Source organism: Papio anubis, chromosome 4 (assembly GCF_008728515.1).
Source record: "Papio anubis isolate 15944 chromosome 4, Panubis1.0, whole genome shotgun sequence".
NCBI classification, from domain to species: domain Eukaryota; kingdom Metazoa; phylum Chordata; class Mammalia; order Primates; family Cercopithecidae; genus Papio; species Papio anubis.
Window position 1 is genome coordinate 3,674,180 of NC_044979.1, and position 20,618 is coordinate 3,694,797.

Genomic DNA, 20,618 nt, shown 5'->3' on the forward strand with positions numbered 1-20,618 from the left:
TACTTTGAGCCAACGTCGAGCTCCTTTATTCATCACTCATCTTCGTTCTCATTCTCAACTTTCTGGACCATTAGTTCATGGTAATACTCAGATTGATTTGCTTTTAATCGGCCACCTACCTGCTGCAGAACAAAAATATACTCTACATCACACTAATAGTTCTGGCCTTCAACGACGGTTTCATTTAACTCATAAACAAGCTCGTTCTCTTATTCGAGCTTGTCCTTCCTGTGCTCCTTTGAGCATTCCATCCTTCCATCCTGGGGTTAATCCATGAGATGTCCCTTCTTTTGGACGATTAAAATGTTCATCATACTATTGATACCTTTTCTCATTTCTGTTATTACTCATCTCTTAGTTTGTTTCACCATCATGGGCATTCCTCTTATACTTAAAACTGATAATGCCCCTGCTTATGTCTCTCATAAATTACAAGTTTTCTTACAGCAATACAATATTCAACATATCACCGGTATCCCAGGCAACAGTCAAGGTCAAGCCATGATTGAGCGCGCAAATTTAACTTTAAAAACTTAACTATTAAAACAAAACAAAAAGGGGGAAATAAGCCCCCCAGAAACCAGATTTTGAAGGTTCTTTTTACCTTAATTTTTTTGAATCAATGGAGACAATTGCATGATTCCGCTGCCGTAACCCATCTTTCCTCACCTCCCTCGGTGATAGTCCCCGCTGACAGTTTAAAGGTTTGGTATCCTAATGAAGAAGGTAAGTATGTTCAAGGGCAAGTTCTAAAACAGGGACGGGGCTATGCTCTTGTCCTTACAGGGAGCGGACCTGAGTGGTTTCCTACAAGATGATTGTAACCCTGTTGAAAAGAAAACTGGATTCAGTATGCATTTCTTCCTTTGTTGGATGTGCCTCGGCAGGGGACTTATTTCTCTTAGTGAGGCTTTGTATGAATATTGGACTTATATTCCCTTTCCGCCCTTGTATCAGGGAGTCGCCTGGGGGGAGGCGGAAATTAAGGTTTTCACCAATGACACTACTTGGATGCTGTCCCCCTATATAGACAAGGACAATATAGAACGGGAAACGGGAATTATAAACAACACATATCAATTTGGAGTGGAAGGAGTTCCAATATGTATGGGAAATAGTTCTCATTGTCTCCGAAGATCGCATGAAGCCTGGGCTGTTCGTTATAATCATAGTCATGTGGCTGCTAATACTGTTATTATTGTAACTAGAAGTTTTTAATATAATCATACTGTATATAGTAATGAAACTATTCCTAGTTCTTTACTTTTTTGTCCTATTCTAGAGGTTTCTCCTAATGAGGTGCTGGAGTGACAACAATGTCGGGAACTAAACCCCGGATTTTATTAGAATACAATGGGATGCAAATAACTGATTGAAGTGTGCACGGTGATTTTCAAACAAAATTTAGTCACATACCTTTGAAATGACACTGGGTAAATAAAAGTATTGCTGCTAACAGTAATGAAACCTTGGTATGGCGTGAAGGAGGCCTGAAGTACAGAGTTATTTTTGGAAGTTGTTAGCTGCAGGCGATGCCATTAGCACTTTTGTGGGGAATATGCCCCTTAATATTTCTAACCCGAATAACTCCTTTCATATTCAGTTATATCGAAATACCTCCTGACATATTATTGCTTGTGTCCGTAAGCCCTACCTATTATTAGCAGGGAATTTGACATGGGATAATGATACGGGGATTGTTAATTGTACAGATACGTGTACATTTTTGTCTTGCCTCAATCATTCCTGGTGGCACAACTTTACTGAGGATATTTATATCCTCAGGGCTCGTAAGGAAATTTGGCTACCTGTTAACCTTACGCGACCGTGGGGGGCATCACCTCTTGAGACTTATATTTGGACTTCTCTCCAGCGACCCCTCCGTGCCCTTGGACTTATAATTGCCTCGGTGATGAGCCTTGTTGCCATCGTCTCCACTTCGGCCATAGCAGGGCTCGCTCTTCATCAAAGCATACAAAATGCTGAATTTGTGCAGCAATGGCACGAACAATCTCACCGGTTATGGCTTCAACAACGAAACATTGATTCTCAACTTGCTGAAAGATTGGACAACATGGAACAAGCCTTGACATGGCTTGGAGATCAGCTCACTGTCCTCAGTACTCGGATAACATTACAATGTGATTGGAACTCCACTCAATTTTGTGTAACGCCTGTGCTTTTTAACATCTCTCAAAATTGGACCGTAATCCAAAAATTATTAATAGGCCATACAAATATTAATTTGGACATCCAAGAGCTCACTCAGAACATTTCCGAAGCATTTTGACAACAATTACATGTGTTGTCCGGAACTGTAACCCTTCAGGAGCTGGGTCAGCGCCTTGCTGCCTTTAACCCATGGACCCAGATGAAGACATGGATTTCTACAATCTCTGGAAGTATATTGCTTTGGGCACTTATGGGCTACCTTTTTTAGGATTGAGGCAAAAACAAAAAACAAAAGGGAAATGCAGGGGCCTTTGGCTAGTATGCTGAGAATAGATAGGGCTCAAGGGACAGTATCTCCAATTGAACTTTTTAATGAACTCCGTAGAGCACCAAGCGGGCAGATAAGGAAACATAGAAACAGGCGGTAGGGTTGCATGCGGAAAAAGTTTGTTTTGCATTGCATTCTTTGCTTTTCTGCTGGCTGATGGGAGTTTATAGGGTATAAATAAAGTATTTATTTTATTGGGAGGCTCTGAGCGCGGCTGCCATGTTCTCTGTGTGTCTTTGTCTTTTGTGTGTTCTTTCATTCTCCACCACCCCCGGCACGGACCCCAACAGGCGACTGTGCTAGAGTTGCTTGGAAGTTTGTTGGGAGGGCAGTTTGTACTTCAGCTCATCATTACTGGGCATAGTAAAAAGGGAAACCCAGAGTTTAGGGAAGCAGAGGCTTTCAGATGTTGGCATCTTAAAAATGCAATTCATTTCACTCTTTCCACAGAGCTCTGTATATTCTGTTGTCTGTATGCTGGAAGGACCATTGATTGTACCAAATCACTTCAGATGGAAATTTCCAATATTGCTGTCATTCTACTTCCCAGTTCCTTCCTGGGACACTGGGGATAAAGGAGAATTCCTTTCTTCCTTAGGGCAGCAACAAAGGCGCTAAGATATAGTAACAAGATAAAGAGCACATTTTTTCAATAGCTGCCATATGGGGACCCTGGTAATTAATGAAACAGAGGTATGTGTTAAAAGTAAGTTTTAAATCTGATTGATTGGAACCTCTGCTTGCGCTACTAAATGAAATTAATTAGTGACCTAATTGGCCTTGTTTCCAAAAATCCACACCTAGATTCAGGCAACAGCCCTGCGTTGCTCAGAAAGCAGATAACCCAGACCTGAGTGGCAAATTTAGCGGTGAGCGAGGTCAGCCAGTTAAGCTCCAGCCTGGGCGACAGAGAGAGACTCGGTCTCAAAATACATACATACATACCTACATACATAAGTGCTATAAACCTTTGTATATGGGTTTAGTGTGGACCTAAGTTTTCATTTTTCTTGGGTGAATACCGAGCAGTGAAATTTGTGGGTAATAAGGAAGCTTATGTTTACCGATAAAAAGCTGCCAGTCGGTTTCCAAGGTGCCTGTGCCACTTGCACCAGCAGAATGTGGCAGAAGCTGCTCTAAATCCCATATTAATGCCCAGGTATTGCCAGGTTTTAAAAATTAGCCGGGTGCGGTAAACCGTATGCCGTCCGGCATTTTGGGAGGCCAAAGGCGGGCGTTGCCTGATCTGGCGTTGGTTAGCTGGGCAACGGTGAAACCCGTCTCCTATTAAAATGCAGAAAAAAAAAAAGCCTGGCATGGCGGCAGGTGCCTGTAGTCCCAGCTATTCAGGAGGCTGAGGCAGAAGAACTGCTTGAACCTGGGAGGCAGAGATTGCTGTGTGTTGAGATTGTGCCACTGCATTCCAGCCTGGGCAACAGAGCGAGACTCCAAAAAAAATTAGCCATTCTAATAGATGGGTTGCAGTATTTCATTGTGGCTCAACGACTTGAGATGATAACTGGGGCGTGAGCTCTTCCCTGGCTGTTGCCCTCCATGTACTCTCTTTGGTGACAAGTCTGTTCGAACCTTCTGCCCATTTTTTAAATTGGGTTTTCTTATGATCAAGTTTTCATCATTCTTTTTATAAAGTGAATACAAGTCCTTATCAGATCTGTGCTTTGCAAATTATTTCCTTTCAGTCCCTGGCTTGTCTGTTCATATTCCTAAGTGTCTTTCAAAAGGCAGAAGTTTTAAATTTTGATAAAGTCCAGGTTCTCGTGTGGGTAGTATTTTTAGTGTCCTGAGTAATCTTTGTCTAACCCAAGGTTGCCAAGATTTTCTCCTATGTTTCCTTCAAGAAGTTTTATGATTTTAGGTTTTACATTTAAGTATGGATGATCTATTTTGAGTTAATTTTTATTATGGATCACAGTTCAAATTTTCAATTATTATTTTCTGACATAAAATATAATGTAGGCTCATTATAGAAAACATAAAGTGGAGAAAGTAATAAAATTACCCATAGCCCCGCTGTGAGAACCACTTTTGTTTTATCTCCCTCTTTTATGTACAGTGTATGGTCTCACATAGTTCAGACCAGACTGTGTAGAGAATTTGTATCTCCCTTTTATCCACTTAATACTTTATTATAAATACTTGCTCCTATGCTGTCAGTAAACTGATTTTTTAAATGAAGTCTCTTTTACTGGTTTCTTCCCTCTGAGCGGTTTGACATAAAACTTAAAAACATGGATGAGCAAAAGAATAGCATGAAACGATCATTAATCCTATTATTTAGAGGCAGCTTGTCTATACCCTTTCAGATGCTTAGCTCTGAAAGTATGTATGGGCATTATTTCATTGACTAAATATATACAGTCATATAAATATAATTAAGTTACTATTCTGTTGCAATATTTAGAATGCATCCTCATTTTGCTGTTACGTGCCGTTGAATTGAAAATCTTGTCCATTATTTTTGGATTCAGATTTTTTTTTTTCTTGGGATTTAGAGTCCCAAGGCCGATTTGTAATAAAGTCAAGGCATGAGATATTTTTACCCAAAGCTCCTGAGTCTCTGGCTCCAATTCCCTCCAGAAAGGTTGGATCAATTTATTTTCTCTCATGTAGGACTTGTTATTAATACATTTTGATGTGCAATAATTTGATAGTGAATCATGACATCTTGGTGGGTTTTTCTTTTTCGTATTTGATTGCTAGTGAGGTTAAACATTTTTTCCAATGTTTACTATCCTTGTGATGACTTATTTTGCGATTTCTCTGCCTTTCCTTTTACTTATAAGTGAGCATCTCTATCGGGGCACACTCAGGCATATTCACCTTTAGAGAGAAAACATCAGAAAGTCCTGGCAGTTTGACATTACCACTTAGTATAATATGCGGAAGAGACAAGGAAAATGTATTTCCATCAATCTTGGCGTTGTTGGCTTCTTGATTTTCTGAAAAATACGAGAGACAAAGTAGATTTTTTGACCTTTGAATTCTTCGATTACCATGCCAAGCTTTCAAGACAATTAAGACATAAATATTCTTGATATAGGATCTTTAGCCTTCTTAATCCCCGATTGAGACCTTGTGCTGCAGGAGCGTGGTGGTGTGCAAAAGCATTGTCTCAGAGGATGCAGACGTGTTAATAAAAGGTGGGTTGTCAAATGTGTTTAGAAAGAAAATAAGGAAGAAAGAGCATAATTTGCCTTTCTCAGGTGTCCTGACGATATCGCAGTGGGCATCAAACGCCCCTTGAGCTCCCGCTTGGTTTCCGCTCTGTCTGAGCCTTGGTGCTGCCATCTGCTGGCCGTCATCGGCACTGCGTGTGAACGGCTCCTGAGAAAGGACCAGTCTTAAGAGTATGGGGCTGAAATGGTTGAGGGTTTAAGCCTGTTTTATATTTCTGGATAATATGTAATATGAGCATGTGTTGTTTCATATGGCCTGTCAATTCATTCAAAATTGAACACATGCTCCGAAACAATCGAGATTTACAGTCTGATGCTCCCATATTGGCTCTCATTTGATGGTGATGGAGATGGTGATGGTGATGGTGGTGGTGACGATAAGGAAACGCTAGAGATCTTGTTGACGTTATATAAAGGGTCCTTGAACAGCAGAGTTGCTATAGGATTTTAGAGAATGCGTGAGTAACTGGAACTCCTTAGGGAAGCCATCGCATTGAAGATTGTAGACTTTCTTTGTTTCGTCTGTTCAAAGGGAAATCAGGGGCGGGGGATAGGACATTCAAACCAGGCTGGGTAGGTCTATTCTGCTTTAGAAAAATGAGATTTTCAAAACTCAAATTCATAAGGTGAATAATTTAAAAGTAGCACTTGATTAATTGCATTACAAAGGAATTCTTCTGTTTGGGAAAATATGCTTCCTATTTCTTGCAAATATATTTTATTCACTTAAAATACTCGGGTTAACACATTATTCATAACATCATTCATTTTGGGGGGTGCAGAAACACCAGTACCTTAAAACTACTAAATCTTGAAATGCAAGATATCTTATTCATCTTTATTATGCTTAGATGCAAATTTTGCATGGGTTACATGGTAAGAGTAAAAGAAGACTCATCTGCAAGTCAGTTTCAAACTGAAATATGACTCATCAAATAACTTTTAGTATTTGATGAAAGACGCCCTTTTTTCTTTTCCTTTTGAGTCAGAACATTTTCTTTCACAATCAATTTCCTGCTGGGAGAGCATGAGGACTGATCCATGGGAGCAGAACAAACCCATTTAGGCCACTTCAAAAATGCAGTGCACTTGGCAAGGCCAGACTGAGACCCAGGTAATGACTCACAGTTTAGGAAGATATGCCAGCTGGTCGATCCAAGTTCTCAACTTAGCAGTTTATTTAGCCTAAGTTTGTGTTCTCATTTGGAGCTCTCAGTCCATCAAATGGCTATTAGGAAAGAAAACAGAACAAAATCAAAGAGTGAGTTTGGAGACTGGCCTGTGCAGGTCTGGGCTGTCACTCTCCACCCCACATTGCCATGTTTATGTGTTTTTAATGAGTGAGGAGCCTTTCTCATAGGGGCCAGCCCCAGACAGCTTGGATGGGACACTGAGACACAGGATGTTCAGCACAGACACCCTCCATCTGCTCAGTGCTGAGGAGGCATTTGTGAGCTTGCTGCTGTGGTTTGGAAGAACCCCAAAGCTAGACACCCTGTTGGTAGACGGTTGTGTGATATGTCCAGCTGGGCGAGGCTTGGGACTAAGGTGATGATCAGGGTAGCCTTCAGAAGATTTGCAGTTAGGCGGTGGCTCAAGCCATAATCCCAGCACTTTGGGAGGCAGGCGAGGCGGATCATGAGGTCAGGAGATCAGAGACTATCACAGCATACAGTGGAAACCATCTCACTAAAAAATACAAAAACTGGCGGGGTAAGTGGGAGAGCACAGGTCCCAGCATGGGAGCTGAGGCAGGAAAGAATGGCGTAAACCGGAGAGAGCGGGCTTGCAGTGAGCTGAGATGCGGCCACTGCACTCCAGCCTGGGAAGTGACAGAGCCAGACTCAGTCTCAAAAAAAAAAAAAAAAAAAAAAAAAAAGTTTGCAGTTTAGAGATATTTTTGTAATGAGTAGAATGTAAAGTCTGCTTTCTTGGGAAGCAAAAAGAACATTCCCCACCTTCCAGGTCAGGCGGATGGCTCACACCTGTAATCCCAGCACTTTGGGAGGCCGAGGTGGGAGGCCAATCATGAGGTCAGGAGATGGAGACCATCCTGGCTAAAACGATGAAACCCATCTCTACTAAAAATACAAAATAGTAGCCTGATGTGGTGACACGTGCCTGTAGTTACCTTCTTTCGGGAGGCTGGTGCAGGAGAACAGGAGGCAGAGGTTGCAGTGAGCCGAGGTGTGCCACTGCCTCCAGCCTGGGTGACGACAAGACTCCATCTAAAAAAAAGTAAAAACAAAACATTCCCCACCTTCTGGAGATAAGGCATCAACACTGCAAACAGAAGGGAAAACTGGCAACTTCAGAAGGCATCATTTTAGCAATTTGAAGGTAAATGAATATGTACGTATTTCCAGATGCAAAATGTGTTTGGATGATTTGAGAACCGTTTTGCATCTCCACTGCTTTTGAAGCTCCCACAGGTACAAAATGCAGCCGTTTTCCTAAACACCTGCTTAGTTTCTTGATCTAGTTGGATAAAAGAGCAGAACCATGAAAAATTACTCCGACAAGCTTCCTTTCATCTTCAGGCAGTAAACCATCTTTAAAATCTGACAATTAAGCTGTTTAGAGCAGTAAATATAGCTGGATGTGGGATTCCCTGGAGAGAAACTAGGCATTTTCCCATATTCCTCAGATGTTTTGGAGTCAGAACACTGTGGTTTTAAAATCTAAAGCCTAAATTCTTGAATTCTCTGCCCTTCTGTAACCATCGTTTTAATGTATGCAATTTATTTCTAATAATGAATCGTTTCTCTTGTTTCCCCTCCCCTGGGTTCTGTGAACTACTGGGTTCCAGGCACAGGGTTTCTTAAGTCCCAGGCATCTCTGCAATCAAGGAAATCGGTGCCAATTGTGACTGGACAGGGTGGAGCGGGACAGGGACCAGGTGAAAGGGAGGGAGGGCTGGGGATGTTGATAAAGGAGTTAGAAAGAAATTATTTTAGGTAGGTAGTGACGGTAAAGGAGTCCTTGGCAAGGTTTTCTTTTTAACAAGAAGCAGTCCCCAGGTCATTTCTTTCTTTTCTTTTTCTTTTTTTTTTTGAGACAGAGTCTCCTCTGTTGCCAGGCTGGAGTGCGATAACCAGCACTATCCAGTCGCATTCTCTACCTCAACCTAGGCTACGGGTGCCACGCCACCCTCGCCAACTGGTACAATGACCCACAACAGAAGGCAGTTTCACCATCGCCAGCAGGATGATCTCCAGTTTCCTGACGCAAATCGATCATCGTCTCGGCTTTAAAGAATGCTGAAGCGAAAACCACCCTTCTTTCGAGCGTACGGAATGAAACCGATAGTAGGTGCAGATGCCAGGCCAGACGTATCTTATCAATCAGTGGTCAGCCAGTGGTCAGAGATCCAGGAGTTCCAAGACTGGCCTGGCAGCATGGCAAAAACCCATCTCTACTAAAAGTGCAAAAATTGGTCAGGTGTGGTGGTGGACACCTGTAATCCCAGCTACTTGGGAGGCTGAGGCAGGAGAATCGCTTGATCCCGAGAGGCGGAGGCTGCAGTGAGCTGAGATGGCACCCACTGCCCTCCAGCCTGGGTGACAGAGAGACTCTATGTCTCAAAGAAAATAAAATAAAATAAAAAATAAGACTGCGTGGCTGCTTCATAGGCGTGCAAATGGCACACATAGTCCTAACCAGTTCTTTGCACACCATGCATATGGTACACCTGAGCGACCAATCTTTTGTGCTGTATGTACATCAGACAGTGCTGCCTCAAGTTCATTTAAAAAACCTCCTGCACTTCACCTCGGACCAGAAGACCAGCTTAGGACCCTCCCTCTCTTCAGGAGAGTGCTTTTCTCTTCCTTTTGCCTATTACACTTTCGCTCTTAACCTCACTCCTTATGTGTCCACGTCCTTGATTTCCTTGGCATGAGGCAGTGAACTTCCGATATTACTCCAGATGAACAACGCCACTTTCATGTCTCAGTTTGTTTGGGACATGGAAGAGCATTATCAGGCTAGATTGGCTGATAAACAACAGGTATTTGTGGGGCTGCAAGTGGGGCCGGTTTGGTACAGCGTGTGGAGTTCTGGGGAGGGCCCTATTCCGGGTTGCAGAGGGCCATCTTCTTGCTCTGACCTCAGTGGTGGAAAGGCTCCAAGGGTTCCACCCTCATGATCTCATCACCTCCCAAAGGCGCCGCCTCCAAATACTGTCGTCTTGGGGGTTAGGGTTTCAACATGGGAAATCTGGGGTTACAACGTTCAGTCGAGTAAAGGGAACTGGTAGTGGATGGAAACAACACCCTCGCCCTCCGGGGAGCGTATCCACTGGTCTCCATGCCTTCCTCCTTCCCCTCCTGCCTCAGTGTGACTTCCCTTCCCTTTCAGCCATCCCAGATGTTAATTTAAACCTGATCTCTCCCATGACGTAGTTTAGTCTTTGAACACGCTATTCTCCACCTGTTTGCTGGATTACAGCTTTTGTGGTGGGGGAGGGATTCATGGTGAAATGTGAAGGGAGGTGGTCTCCGTTCAATCCGGCAGGTGTGGCCTGACTGTGGAACAAGCAGGGGTGAGGGAACACCCCTGGCTGAAGAAGGTGGGAGTCCTAAGCCTGGCGTGATAAGGATGTCTTGGGTTGAGGGTCTTAACCTGGCTCACAGCAGAGTCTCCTGGGAGCTTTGAAAATGCCTGTGCAGGGGCCCAGCCCCAGGGGTGCTACTGCAGTTGGTCTGGATGCAGCTAGTCTGGGTGCTGCTGGTCTGGGTGCAGCTGGTCTGGGTGCAGCAGCTGATGCAGGGGCTTTTAGCTGGTCTGGAGTACAGCTGGTCTGTTTTACCCACCTTCTGGGTGCCACTGGCCTGGGTGCTACTGGTCTGGTTATAGCAGCTGGTCTGGCTACAGCTGTTGATCTAGGTGCAGGAGCTGGTCTGGGCACTGCTGGTCTGGATGGTGCTGGTCTGGATGGTGCTGGTCTGGGTGCAGCAACTGGTCTGGGTGGTTCTGGTCTGGGTGGTTCTGGTCTGGGTGGTTCTGGTCTGGGTGGTTCTGGTCTGGATGGTGCTGGTCTGGGAGGTTCTGGTCTGGGCACTGCTGGTCTGGATAGTGCTGGTCTGAGTGGTGCTGGTCTGGGTGGTGTTAGTCTGGGCTAGGCTGCTGATCTGGGTGTCCCTGGTCTGGGTACGGCAGCTGGTCTGGGCCCTGCTGGTCTGGGTGGTGCTGGTCTGGGTGGCGCTGGTCTGTGTGGCTCTGGTCTGGGTGCTGCTGGTCTGGATGGCGCTGATCTGGGTGTCCCTGGTCTGGGTACCTGGTCTGGACCCTGCTGGTCTGGGTGGCGCTGGTCTGTGTGGCTCTGGTCTGGGTGGCGCTGGTCTGGGTGGTGCTGGTCTGGGTGGTGCTGGTCTGGATGGCGCTGGTCTGGATGGCGCTGGTCTGGGTGGTGCTGGTCTGGGTGGCTCTGGTCTGGGCCCTGCTGGTCTAGGCGCTGCTGGTCTGGATGGTGCTGGTCTGGATGGTGCTGGTCTGGGTGGTGCTGGTCTGGATGGTGCTGGTCTGGGTGGTGCTGGTCTGGATGGTGCTGGTCTAGATGGTTCTGGTCTGGGTGCTGCTGGTCTGGATGGTTCTGGTCTGGGTGGTGCTGGTCTGGGTGGTGCTGGTCTGGGTGCTGCTGGTCTGGATGGTGCTGGTCTGGGTGGTGCTGGTCTGGATGGTGCTGGTCTGGGTGGTGCTGGTCTGGATGGTTCTGGTCTTGGTGGTGCTGGTCTGGGTGGTGCTGGTCTGGGTGCTGCTGGTCTGGATGGTGCTGGTCTGGATGGTGCTGGTCTTGGTGGTGCTGGTCTGGATGGTTCTGGTCTGGATGGTTCTGGTCTGGATGGAGCTGGTCTGGGTGGTGCTCGTCTGGGTGGTGCTGGTCTGGGTGGTTCTGGTCTGGGTGGTGCTGGTCTGGGTGGCTCTGGTCTGGATGGTACTGGTCTGGGTGCTGCTGGTCTGGGTGGCTCTGGTCTGGGTGCTGCTGGAATGTTTAAGCTTTGCAGGCGGTTCTCATGTATATGAGGCGAGTCTGAGAGCCTGGCCTCAGTGTGGAAAGGGCAGAGGTGATCCTGGGGTCACCACGGCGTCTGTCCTTGGGGCTGGCTCTTGGCTCTGCCTTGGGTGGGCTCCCATGAGTCCTGTGGAGAGCCGGGCTCTTGGGAGGTGGAGGCAGCAGATGGACACAGTACCACCAGAGAGCCTCGAGGAGCTGCGTTGTCTGGGGAGCCATTTGACCCCCACCCTGTGCTAGGTAGTGAGCGAGGTCTGAGAACACAACAGCCAGTGAGATGCAGGTCCGAGCGCTCTGCAGAAGGATGCGTTAAGCTGACCAGCTGCCCTTGGCCTAGTGGAAGCTCTGACTCTGCTGGCCACTGGTTGGTGCAGGAGTGGCCACACAAGTCGGGGAGCTGGGTGCACTGGCAGAGCAGTGGCAGCACCAGCTAGAGGCCTCAGGAGCTCAGCTTTGTGGGGACATTTTCCTTTAAGGGCAGGGCATAGGAAGAAGTGGCTGGATGGTGTAATACTAAGTTAGATTATGAAATATCCTGTGATTTGATGCTTTTTGTGGGGACACGGGACAGAGGTACTACAAACACCTCTGCACTTTCCTGCCTCATCAGTTCTCCTGGGGGCAAGCTCACGGGGCTTAGGGGGGTAAGGAGACTTCTAAGGTATTGGGTGGGGCTTGGCTGTGGTGAAGGGTGCTAGGAGCTGATGCAAACGATGACGCCCTCCCTCAGGCAAGTCTGCCGGCCACCAGGCCCTGTTTCCTCTTCTCCAGTGCTGCCTCATTTGCTTTCCTATTCAGCAGTCTCAGATGTTAATTTTAACCTGATGTCATGGATTGGGTGTGTTTTAAGGAGACTCTTTTTTTTTTTTTTTGAGATAGAGTTTTGCTCTTGTTGCCCAGGCTGGAGTGAAATGGCGCAATCTGAGCTCACAGCAACCTCCACCTCCTGGGTTCAAGTGATTCTCCTGCCTCAGCCTCCTGAGTAGCTGGAATTACAGGCACCCGCCACCATACCCAGCTATTTATTTTTGTATTTTTAGTAGAGATGGGGTTTCACCATGTTGGCCAGGCTGGTCTTGAACTCCTGACCTCAAGTGATCCACCTGCCTCGGACTCCCAAAGTGCTGGGATTACAGGCTTGAGCCACCTCACCCGGCCAAGGACATGTTTTATCCAGGGCACCCACATGATTTGTTCCCATGCTTTGACAGTAGAGAAACAGCCAGTGGGTCTGTCCATGGTTCCTGGGTATTTTTGAAGAGTTCTTGACTTGAGATTGTCTGGCCTGCCCTCCCCTGGAGAAGGACCAGAGACCTAAGCCTCTGGGTTTTGCAAAGGCTCCAGTATTGAATCCAATCCCCTACTCCTCGGGCCTCACTTGAGAACCAGTGCTGTCATTCATAACAAACCTGAGTGCAAGTGTGTGCTTGGTAAGCTTCTCTTGCAGTGTGGGTTGTAGTGTGGCAGAGAAGGGAGCTATCAGTTTGGAAAACCAGGGCTCGCAGAGAGGAAGGCCAGTGTGCTGGGTGGGATGGAATTCCAAATGAGCAGGAGAAAAGCACTCCACATTCCCAGGAGTGCACCTGAGCCCAGCCGGGCAACTGAGCGAGAAAAGGTCATTCACGGGGGCAGGTGATTGGTCAGGATCAAAGTCAATCATCCTGTGCCCTCCTTCCCACGTTTCGGCTTTGCGGGGTGGCCACAGAGAACCCTCAAGTCCCTCGGATCGTGGGAACTTTCTCTCACAAATCACAATCAAAGTAGATGTTTTGTACTTTTTTTTTCTTCCTCTGAGGTTCATTCCCTGAAATATTTGTTTTTAGGAGGAGTTTGGGTTTAGGATTGTAAACTGCATTGTTTCTTTAAACCTGTTTTTCAATGGACCACATTGTAAACCTGGCGGAGTTTTCATATTAAAATGATGCGAAGGGTTTCTGCACCCATCTGACTTAGTTGAGTCTGTTGTGTTTTCGACTGTCACGCTGCACAGTGACTGAAAAAATATTCAAACTAGGCATGGCCTCTCAGGGAATTTAACGTGTGCTTATGCCTGGGGACGTGCAACTGGAGTACAGAAACGCTCTTGAGGCATCTCAGCCTCCACGAGGAAACTGGGTGGCCAAACCCAGACCGTGCAGAGGTGGTAGGAGTCAGGCCCATTTTCGAATCTGTGTGACAGCAAGTAAGAGATGTGACCCCAAAATAGAGGCGGATGACTGTGGGTTCATGCAGCCGGCTAGTGCCATGTTAGAGAAAACAATTCTAGAAGTCTAGTGGTCAACTGATTGTCTGGGCCTTATAATGCATGTCACCAAAGGAACGTCGCGAGAACTGCCGGGGGCCTCCCAGCCGCCCTCTGAGGCCCAGTCACTAGCTAACAGCAGCCATGACTTACTTGTCAAAACTACCCATATTTTCCTTCTGGGCAGTGTGGCTATCGAGAGAGCTTGGCAAAAGGACCCAGAGGCCTGGCATCTAATCCCCGCTTCACTGCTGTGGGAACAACTGAAGACCAGGCAAGGGACAGTGAGCAGAGGGAAGGGACAGTGAGCACTGGGCTCATTGGAGAGGTACAGGAAGTGAGGCCACTGTCTCTAGCAACCACTCAGGAAGCCAGACCATAAGCCCTCTAATCATCGGCCCCAAATGGCCCGGGCGTGGTTCATAACTGCCGCTTCCCTAATTGTTGTCCCCACTAACAATTCAGAAACTTCTCCAGCAAGGGGGCCGCTCCCTCACCTGTGTTTGGCAGAGTCCCCAATGTGGGCAGGGGATGGGTAGGCCTCACTGTGAGAAAAGAAGGCTCCTGCCTGACCACCAGGCCGGTTCCCTGGCTGGAGGCTGCTGTCGTGGGAACCTGGAGGTGGCTCAGAAGCAGCATGTCCCAGTGATACAGAAGGGCTGGGCTCCCAGCAAACCCCCACCCTTAAGCCTGGAACTGTGGCCCTAAGTGAAAACAGCTGACTCATTTTTCCACCTGAACGTTAACTTTTTTGGCCCGCCCCGCCCCATCCTCTGCCCATAAAAGACTTCAGCTGGCAGAGCAACACAAGCAGCTGAGCATCAGAGACTGTGGCTAGACGTGGCTAACTTCAGACAGTGTGGCTTCAGAGAGGGCCGGGCTTCTGGGAGAGATCACCTTCCCACCCCCTTTCCAGCCTTCTTTTCTGCTGAGACCCACTCACCACTTAGTAAAGTCTTCCGCATTCATCACCTTTCAAACAGCTCGCGTGGCCTGATCCTTCCCGGACACTGGACAAGAGCCCGGATGTCGAGAAGGCAGGGGCTGCCACCCTGCCCCTCCACTGAGCTGGTTGGTACTTGGCTGTTCCTGGACCGCAGAGCTGAAAGAGCACTGGTTGTAACATGCTTGGACGCTGCTGCGGGGCCCTCACAGAGCCAGCTCCTGCCAGAGAGGAGCCACGGGCAGCTTCCAGCGCTTGTTTGCTGCAGTTCCCTGACTCACTCACTTGCATGCTCCCTCCTGCAAGGAGTGGCCAGCGTCTTCGGCGGGGGCGGGGCGGTGCCAAACCAGCCACTCCAGTTGTCATCCTCAAAGGAGTCAAGAGATCATGTCCTGTCTCACCAGGAGATTGGCTGGGGGCACATTGGTTTTCTCTGGTTGGTCCTGAGTTGCAAGTGGGGACAACAATTAGGGAAGCGGCAGTTATGAACCAAGCCCGGACCATATGGGGCCGATGGTTACAAGGGTTATGGTTTGGCTTCCTGAGTGGCTGTTAGAGACAGTGGCCTCACTTCCCTTACCTCTCCAAAGAGCCCAAGAGCCGGCCTGTAAATAGCAGGGCTGGTTGCTGTGGAGACAGTGCTCTCGCTTCTCACAAGCCTGGCTTGTAGATAGCAGGCCGGCTCCTGGGCTGGTTGCTGTAGAGACAGTGGCCTCACTTCCCGTACCTCTCCAATGAGCCCAGGAGCTAGCCTGTAAATAGCAGGGCTGGTTGCTGTAGAGACAGTGGCCTCACTTCCCACAGCCTGGCTTGTAGATAGCGGGCCGGCTCCCAGGCTGGTTCCTGTGGAGACAGTGCTCTCGCTTCTCACAAGCCTGGCTTGTAGAAAGTGGGCTGGCTCCTGGGTTGGTTGCTGCAGAGACAGTGGCCTCACTTCCTGTACCCCTGACTTGTAGACAGTGGGCCAGCTCCCGGACTGGTGGCTGCAGCTTGTATCTCCAGGCTCTGTGTCCACAGCTGGTCTGGCTGTTGTCCATTTAGATATCCAGGCTCTCACCACTGCCGATAGCTTCTCTGGCCTCCCATAAGCCACATGACCGATGTGGCCCTCCGTTCTTTCATGTGTAAAAATCAAGGGTGCAATGTGCATGATCTCTGAGATATCTGCCAGTTCTAAAATTCTATAAAATAATTAAGTTGCAAGAAATTACAACTTTATGTCCACTTAGGTCCCAGGTGGGCCCCTGCACAGACGCAAATGTTTGCAGGCTCTACTTGCTCTGTTTGGAGCCTCCTTCAATTAATTGCAGACCTTCAGGGTCTGGGGAAACAGCTTGGACAGACTCTTACCTCCCACAGAAGGATGCTGAGGTCCAGAGAGGGGAGGGGGTTGCAGGTCCACCCTGTGCCATGTGACTCCCAGCCCAGGACAAGCAGAGCCAGCACTTCCCAGACTGGAAGCTGTGTGCGAAGTCCAGGCCGGGCTCCTGTCTGTGCAGAACCTCCTACAGCGGGGCCTGTGAATCTGCATTTCTTGGTGCCCAGCCGATGCTGGTGCTGCTGGTGTCCCACCGGGCTTCGAGGAGCCAGAGACTGGTTGCTCTGGCAGGTCCTCACCCTGTGCCCCCATGGAGGCTGGTGCCAGGCAGTACGGGGCTCTGCAGCCAAGGGGAGTACACCCCTCTGCGTGGAGGTAAACACTGTGAGGAAACAGACCCAGTTACTGAACTTGAAACCACTGGGGACTAATTAAGCGCCTGTGTGAAGATTGTAAGCGCAGTGGGAGTTAGAAGGACGCGGTCTGTGAGCTCATTGTCCCGCGGGAAGCACTGCCTGGCTGTGCTTGTGCCTCTGGACACCTGACTTTATCACAGACACTCTGACCTCTCAGAAAGAAACACGAGTGACACGTCACATGCCTGTGCTCACAGCACACACCGTGTCTCTGCACCATGAGGGCCGGTTCCAGGTGGAGTGGCGACTTTCCCACAGCCCTCCCGCTCCCATGCCCCCTGCATCCCTGTCCCCATCCTCAGGCGCTAGGAGTGAGCCACACCCACCTGCCTCTCTGTGGCAGCAACACTGAGGCTTTTCAGCCCCTCTTTTCTTCCCCAGTCCCCTAAACTGCTTCCGCCATGACCCCCCTTACTTTGGGGCCTTCTGACCCAGTGGCTGGCCGCTGGATCCTCAGGGGCCGATGAGGCCAATGTCCTGTGGTGAGCTGAGGCGTGCTGCAGCTTGGCTCTGCTTCCATTCTGAGGTCCAGCACAGCCCCTGCGGCACTGGTGGTCGGTTGGATGCCACAGACCCTGGGCTCTGCCCCACCTGCTCAGCAAATGGACCCAAAAGAGCTGCCCTCCTAAGTGAGGGAACACATATAAAACCATGCAGACAGGAACACATAAAACACACACAGACACACAGATGAACACATAAAACTGCGCAGACACTGGGTGAACACGCCAAAACCAGGAACCTCACGAAGCCGCACACGGACACACGGATGAACACGCCGAACGCACACAGACGCACGGTGGGCACGCCAGACAGGAACATAAAACCGCACACCAGACGCACAGATGAACCGCCAAAACACACAGACTGCGCAGGTGACACATAAAATTGCACGGGCCACACAGATGGACACATACTGGAAACGCGCACGGACGCACGGGTGGACGCATAAAGACGCACGCAGACACGGATGGACACGCCAAAGCCAAATTTCCTCCGCTCTATAGGCTCGAAGCCACAGGAACCCCCACAAAACAAACCTGGGAAACAGACATGTGAACACATAAAACAAGACCATCTCAAACCACAGGAACGGATGCCAGGCTGCAGAAACAGATGTGGAGCACACATATGAACAGGAATGAATGCGTCTGGAGCTTACCCCACACAGAGAAACAGATACTGAACCACATACATGAACCAGGAACTGAGGCAGGATGCTGGGCACTAGGGCTTGAGGTAGCGGTGGGCAGGAACCTCAAGCAAGATAAAACAAATAGCTCCAGCCAACCCAGCAGGAGCACGCAAAGAGAAACCAACAGGAATCAGGATGGCTTGGGAACCCTATCCTGTGGGAGGTGAGTGTAGGGCTGGGATCCAGCTCACGCTTCAAAAGTCCTATCAGTGGCCTGGGATGGCGAGAGTATTCACACATTCCAATAGAAAGCTCCACACAGGCTGAGGGCATTTCCCGGCTGGCATGGTGGTGAGTGCACCAGAAATCCAAACCACTGGGGGCAGAAGGAGGATTGCTGCTCCAGAATGCAGGAGTTTAGGGGCCTCACCTGCAAGAGCAGCAGATGTTTCCCAGGAAAAAGGACCAGCATTTAAGGGCACTTAGAAAAAGTGGGCACGCCTCAGAGCTCTGCCAGCCCCAGCCTCCTGGGAGCTCTCCAAGAGAGCCCAGCGTGGAAGAATAAGTTTACCAAATCTAAAGGGACCCTACCATGCTGTTGGAGTATCCCCTACCTCCCGACCACTTCACTGAGAAATACCTAACCTAGGAGTGACCTTGTCCGGAAACAGGGTTTTACATAGATGTGATTAGTTGGGATTTAGATGAAGTCCTGCTGGAGCAGAGGCGGGCCCCAGTCTAATATGGCTGTTATCCTTGTAAAGGACATTTTGGACGGTTTGCAGAGGGATGGCACCCATGGCAGAGATGAGGTGAAGCCTGCAGAAGCCCAGGGCTTGCGGCTGGACGCCACCGAGGCAGGGAGGCCGGGGCCGATCCTCCCCGAGGGACCTCCTAGGAGCCAGCCTCGCTGCCTGTTCGGAGCTCAACCCCAAGGGTGAGCTCACTTATTCCAGTGTTTACAGCTCCAACCCATTACTACATTCCAGCATACAGAGAATAACCTAAATATGAGATACTAGACCACCAGGAGGGAAAAACTCACAGAAGCATATTGTCCACAACATTCCAGGACCTGTGGCCGAGAGAGAAACTTCACAAAGCTACCCAGAGAAAAAGCATCAAACTTCGATAATCAAGGAAAGCATTTTGGCTTTGAGTTCCCTAGTTCCTGTAGGAAGCGGATACAGAACTGCGTGCACGGATCCCACCCGGGGCTTGGCTGCAGGACAGGGGGTGGAGAGGCGGGAAAGGTGCTGGAACTCAGAGGGAGGGGACACTGATGATGGAGGATGGGAGGAAGGGATGGGGGGAGCTGTGGCCTCACAGCCCAAGGTCACTTGGGATCTCCCATGCATACAGCCATCCAGAGACAAGGAGTCCACCTCAAGCAGCGCTTCTGCCGAACCTATCATGTGCCTCCTAGCACAGGTATAGCCACAGATTTCAAGGAAACAGTGCAGCTGAGACTCTAAGAACCATTCCATGCTCTAATGGCAAATCTAGTTTTTTGGAGATGGAGTGTGGGGCGGGAAGGGCGTGTGTGGGAGGATGAAGGCACAGGTGGTGGGTGGAGGCAGGAATTGGCAGGGAGTGGGAGGCGACTGAGGTATGGCTCCGCACACTAAGCTGGGGTAGAGGTCACATTCCATGACAGAAGCCTTTGGAGTTTCAGAGAGACACGGCTTGCTGGGAATACACCCGATGAAATCATCAATCAGTATGCGAGGTGGATAGAGATGTTTATAGTTTTTGCCAGGGTCCTCAAGGGTGTCTTCCATGGCAGATTGGGAGGTAGCGCCATAGTCCCAGCTACTCAGGAGGCTGGGGCAGGAGATTAGCAGGCCAGAATTTGAGTCCAGCCACAAATCAGCATGGTAAACACTGCCTCAAAAAACCCACAAAACTTCAAAACACCCTTTTTTTGAAGCTCCTAGATATTATATTTCCATTTAAGAGCAGTAAGAAGCAAGAAGGGAGGCATGGAATCCAGGACATGGGGGAGCTGATAGGGAAGTGCCTGGTTCAGCTAATCAGGTGGTGCTACAGCAGCTGGCCAGGAGAGGTTGAGCTCTGCCGAAAGCTGGCTATAGATTTAAGGTAGGTGTAAAATTAAGTAAGAAAGAGAGAAAAAAGAATCAGTTAACTCCAGGATATACAAAATTTGTACAAGAGAAGCTAAACAGAAGTGCAGGGGCTTAGCGGTAGAGAACAGCTTCACATTAGGAATATCAGGCGCTAGACACTGGATTATAAAAGGACAAACCACATGCCACCAGGCTGAGAGCCTTGTGGAGCATGAGAATATGTCTGCCAGCAGTGCATGTGTACAGCTTCGTATGCTTTCTATTATTATTGTATACATTTCCCGGTGTATGTGTGTGCAGCTCTGTGTGTGTGTGCAGCTCTGTGTGTGTGTGCGGCAGGGTATTATTGCAACTGGGTAATGTATGTGTACGCGGCTCTGTGTCATACCTTTCAGGGGTGTGTTATGCAACTCAAGGTGTCGTAATGCAAACAAATTCATTGTGCAGCAGGGGTATGTGTGTGTACAGCTATATTAATATGCATGTGTGCAGCTCTGTGTGTGTGCGTCAGGGGCAGGTTAGGCTGCTCCCTCATCCCTAAATGGAAGTTCAGTAGGTGCAACGTTAAGAATGCTAAGAGATGGCAGTACATGGCTGTTTGGAAATGTGGAACTCAGCGAACAATTTACAAGCTGGAAGTGTTACTTCTGGAGTAGACCCTGCAGGTCGCGGTGGGGGCCAGGTTTACATGTGCTGCTTTGGGAAACATTGAAAGGAAACCTGATATCCCCCAAAAGCACTGCAGTATGAACACACACATACAAACA

General features: G+C 48.6%; 1 long non-coding RNA gene across 2 annotated transcripts; it reads right to left on the bottom strand.

Annotated features, from left to right (window-relative positions):
- Positions 1 to 5,063: 5,063 nt before the first annotated feature.
- LOC108585222 lies at positions 5,064 to 15,466 on the bottom strand. Of its 2 annotated transcripts, XR_004183063.1 has the most exons (3): positions 14,896 to 15,466; positions 6,824 to 6,925; positions 5,064 to 6,219 (listed from the first exon to the last, which is right to left on the bottom strand). It is a non-coding gene; the product is annotated as an uncharacterized LOC108585222 (long non-coding RNA). The 2 variants fall into 2 exon arrangements; XR_004183062.1 differs by having other exon boundaries at positions 5,064 to 6,925; positions 14,896 to 15,464.
- Positions 15,467 to 20,618: the final 5,152 nt, after the last annotated feature.